Genomic DNA, 4,721 nt, shown 5'->3' with positions numbered 1-4,721 from the left:
GCCCATATGCCCGGGGTCTAAAGAAAATAAATCATGAAGTTATTCTAGCCCTGGCAGGGTAGCTCGTTTGGTTAGAGCATTGTCCCAGTATGCCGAGGTTGCAGGTTCAACCCCCAGTCAGGGCACACTCAAGAACCAACCAATGAATGCATAAATGGGTGGAACAACAAATCAATGTTTCTCTCTCTCTTAAAAAAAATCAGTATATAAAAGGAGAAGCTATCTTAAGATAACTTTCAATAAATGTTTTTTCCCTTTATTAGCATTCAGTTCAGTTTAGCTCGACAAGTTTGTTGAGCACCTACTGCATGCTCAGCCCTGGGCACTTCATTCACATTCGTATGACAGCTGTCATTGCATTAGTTTCTCAAGGCTGTCACAACAAGGCACCATGAACTGAGTGAGTGGTTCCACGAACCGCGTGGTTTAAACGAAAGGATTTTATTCTGTCCAGGTTCTGCAGGCCAGAAGTCACACATAGAGGCGTCTTCAGAGCCACATTTCCTTGGAAGCCTCTAGGAGAGAATTCGTTCTTGCCTCTTCCAGCTTCTGGTGGCTTCAGGTGCTCCTTGGCTTGTGGCTGCATTACTCCAGTCTCAGCTCTATCTCCATGTGACCTTCCTCTGTGTGTGGGGTGGCGGGGAGAGGGGAGGTCCTCTCTATGTCCTCTCCTTGTCCTGTAAAGATACCAGCCATTGCATTTGGGGCCCACCCTCAATCCAGGATAATTTCACCTTGAGATCCTTCACTAATTACATCCACAAACAAGGTCGAATCTGAAGTTCCAGGTAGACATGAATGTGTGGGCTGTGGGGGGACCCCCTGTATTCAACCCACTATACATGCTGTCTCACTCACAAAAGCATGAGCGAGTGATGCCAATCTCACCAAAGCTTTCGAAAGGGAGGAAGAGGAGGAGGTTTAGCTTACTCAGCCCCCCTCGGACACCTTGTCCTCCCTCGGTTGCAGATGGGGCTCCTGGAGAGCAGACTGTGCGGTGGAGGTTTGCATGAAGGGTGTTTATCAAAGAGTGCCCTGGGGACTCCAGCCCTTGGGGAAGCGGTGGGGGGAAGAACACGGGGCTGGGAAAAGTTGAGCTGTGATGCAGCCACACCAAAGGCTGAGCCCCACGAAGAGTTCTCGAGCCGGGATGGCCCTTCAGAGCCTTATTTCCTCCATCAGTTATTGGATGTGAGCTTCCCAGGAAAGGGGTGTGACCTCGGGAGAAACAGCTCTCCTTAGGAAAAGCGGTCCCCAAGGGAGGTTGACAGCTGGGGGCTGCCTGTCAGCAGTACTCCCAGCAGCCAGGGGAGTAAGTCCTTTATCCTCAAAGACGACTTGGGCCGTAATGACCATGTCTACCACGCCTCCTTAGTCACCTCTTTCCACTGCTGCCCTCAGCCGGTGCTCCCTTTTTCTCTTGCTTTCTCACAGTGTCAAGGACTCTTGACATTCCTCCCTCCACCCTGCACCAAAGCTGCTTTCTTCAGACTTGAAGGTGCAAACCCATCCGCAAAGAAGAGGTCTGAGAGTTACCTCTAACGTTGCCTCCTTAGAAGGGACTGAAGGGAGTAATAAAGGGCAACCGAAATGTTGGTTCATGTGGGCAATCGCCTAACGGAACGAGTGCTGGGTTTTACGTGAGAATGCACAGGTTTAGGGGCTGGCTCCACCCATCACTGTGTGACCCTGAGCGAATCACTAGTCTGTAAGACTACAGGGCAAAGACCATGCCTGTTGTGGCTTGGTTTTGGCTTTGGTTCTTTCTCAATTACAGTTGACGTTCAATATTATATTATATTATATTATATTATATTATATTATATTAGTTTCAGGTATCCAGCATAGTGGTTAGACGTTTATATAGCTTACAAAGCAATTCCCCCCAATAAGCCCAGTACCCACCTGGCACTATGCATGGCTGTTATAATATCACTGACTACACTGCCTATGCTCCACTTTATCCCTGTGACTGTTTTGTAACTGCCGATTTGTATTTCTTAATCCCTTCACCTTTTTCACCCAGACTCCCAGCCCTCCAGGTCTCTCAGTCTGCTTCTGGTTGTTGTTGTTGTTGTTTTTAATTTTTTATATATTGATTTGAGAGAGAGAGAGAGACTGATTTGTTGTTCAACTAATGTATGTATTCTGCCCTGACTGGGAATCAAACTCGCAACCACGGCATATCAGGACGATGCTCTAACCAACTGAGCTACCCAGCCAGCACTGACGTTATCTTATTAAGAGCAGGGATCTTGGCCTTGACCCTTGTGGCTCAGTTGGTTGGTCATTGTCCCATGGAGCCAACAGTTGCTGGTTTGAATCCTGGTCGGGACATGTGCCCGGTTTGCGGTTTCAGTCCCTGGTTGGGGTGCTTAGGAGAGGCAGCCAATGGATGTTTCTTTCTCCCTCTCTTCCCCTCTCTCTAAAAATACATTTTAAACAACTTCAGAGCAAGGACCTTGGATGTCTCCTTCACCACTGGAACCCAGACTCCCAAATCAGTGCCCGAAGCACAAGTCAGCATCCCATAAATGTCTGGTGAGTGAAGGACTTACAGGCTCTGCCTCCCTCTCCAGATATGAGCACTCCACTCCGTGAAGAGGGAATACTGTCTCTATAAACTTGAGACGACAATGAATTTCTGCAGGAGACACATTTTTCACGTTAAATAAATGGATCCAGAAATTAAGTGCATCTGGCAGCCATGTGTCAAGGAAGTGCTATTTTTAACAAAGGGCTCGCAGGGTCACCGGTCCAGCTGATCCACTTCACAGCCTCACCACAGATGCCCAGCAAACACACTGTACTCACGGCCAAATTGGTTTTTGCACATTACTACGCTAGAGCTAATACACAATGTCCTAACAGTTGTGTGTAGACGTAGCTTCACAAGCAAAATAACGTTTAACGCAGGCTTTAGAAATTTCTAATTTCAGAAGAATTGTAAGCTCATGGAAAATTTGGAAAATAGAGAAAAGCAAAAAGCAAAAAAAGCAAACTCTAATCTTCCAAAGAGTGAAACATTTTGATGGATGGACTTTCCAGTCTTCTCTATGAATGTTTGAAAAACAAGCCAATTATCAAGTGTTTGGGAGTCGAATTTTTCCCTTTGTAGCACATGATACCTTGTGAACTGCTTAGAATAGCATAGTACATGTGAGTGTGTGGTGTGTTTGCATGTGCGAGGCCAATCCGGAAATATCTGACAATTAAAATGCCTATCTCCTTTGACTTATCAGTTCTGTGTACTCTGGGAATCTATAAAAGTTGAGTTACAGAATTAGTAAGTTCAGAAAATACGTAATTAACTTGTGTCAAAGGCTTGTGATGCGTTGTGATAGCTGGGTTTAAGAAGCACAATATTAAAACAAAAGCCACGAGTCTAAGCCCAGCGTGTAAAGACACACACTGAGTTATAACTCAGCGGCACAACTGGAAAAAAAAACATGTAATAAATTATGTATTTTAACTGTTGTTAAATATTGCCCAGTTGCCTTCCAAAAGGATGTGATTGGCCGGAGGCAGAGCCCGGACACCAGCAGGATGAGGCTTCCCCACCTCAGCACCACTGACATTTGGGACGGGATAATTGTTTGCCGCAGGGAGCTTTTCCGTAGAATGTTTAACAACATCCTTAACCTCTACCCAGGGGGTGTCAGTAGCACCCTCCTTCCCAGCTGGGACAATTAAAAATGTCTCCAGATAACGGCCAACCACCCACGGGTGTAAAATTCGCCTTTACCTCCCCAACACCCTACCTGGTTGAAGAACCACTTATCTTCTGCTTTTAACTCCCCACGTGACTGTAACACACAAGCAAGGTCAAGAACCACTGGGGTGAAAAACGCTGCAGCGAATGCTTCTAAGTAGCTCATGTTGCAGACATCTCTGAGGATTTCCTTAGGATAAACTCAGGAGGTTTGCCCATCTTAAGACTTTGGACATAATTTTGCCAATTTACCCTTCAGAAGGGTTGTACTATTTACTCTGTCATCATCAGTGCCTTAGAGCGTCCTCTCCCCATCCCCGCAGTCAATTCTGAACAATATCATCATCTTTTTCAACTGCTCTTACAGGTGAGCAACGATATCAGGTTTAAAAGCTAACGTCTTGTTGTCTGCATTAAATAGGAAACCTATGAAGAGTGTACCAAAGGTGACACTGAGATCAATTGTCACCATCATACTAGCTGGCGTGCAAGCCTGCAGGGTTCGAATAAATTCCTTTGCCGCCCTAGCACCAGCGCTGTGCTGGTAAACACTGAACAGCTGGCTCTCCGGGAGGTTCAACAAAACAACAACAAAATCTATCCCTCCTCCCCCCCACAAAAAGTCTGATTTCTTATGTTTGTCCGTGTTTGTGGTATAAATATGCTCACAGTGGCTAATTTCAAGTTATCACTGTGATGCCATTGGACATGAAGTTGGGGAGAGATTACACACGTAGTTGGCTCCTGGCGGCTGGTAGGGTCTGGCTCCAGCCCATTATAGCCTTGTTCTAATGTGGAAATGACTGCACAGTCCGGACCCAGGTCCTATGTCTAACTGTGAGAACTTAACTTATTCCCGTTAGATTGGATCTATGTTAGCGAAGTGGACCACAAGCAACTAAGTGATGCATTTGGCCTGTGCAATGAAAATTCCGAAAGGGAACAAAGATGACAGGTGAAGACAGGGGTGTATGCGTTCGTTCACAAACTCAGGTGAAATCTGAAACTG

General features: G+C 46.1%; 1 non-coding gene across 1 annotated transcript; it reads left to right on the top strand.

Moving 5' to 3' along the window:
- Positions 1 to 3,288: 3,288 nt before the first annotated feature.
- LOC123823766 lies at positions 3,289 to 3,437 on the top strand. The gene has a single exon (XR_006786590.1). It is a non-coding gene; the product is annotated as a small Cajal body-specific RNA 1 (non-coding RNA).
- The last annotated feature ends 1,284 nt before the right edge of the window (positions 3,438 to 4,721 follow it).

The sequence above is a fragment of the Phyllostomus hastatus genome, unplaced genomic scaffold, assembly GCF_019186645.2.
Source record: "Phyllostomus hastatus isolate PE091 unplaced genomic scaffold, TTU_PhHast_1.1 phas_contig_1162, whole genome shotgun sequence".
Lineage (NCBI taxonomy): Eukaryota > Metazoa > Chordata > Mammalia > Chiroptera > Phyllostomidae > Phyllostomus > Phyllostomus hastatus.
This window is presented reverse-complemented; position numbering and strand designations above follow the sequence as displayed.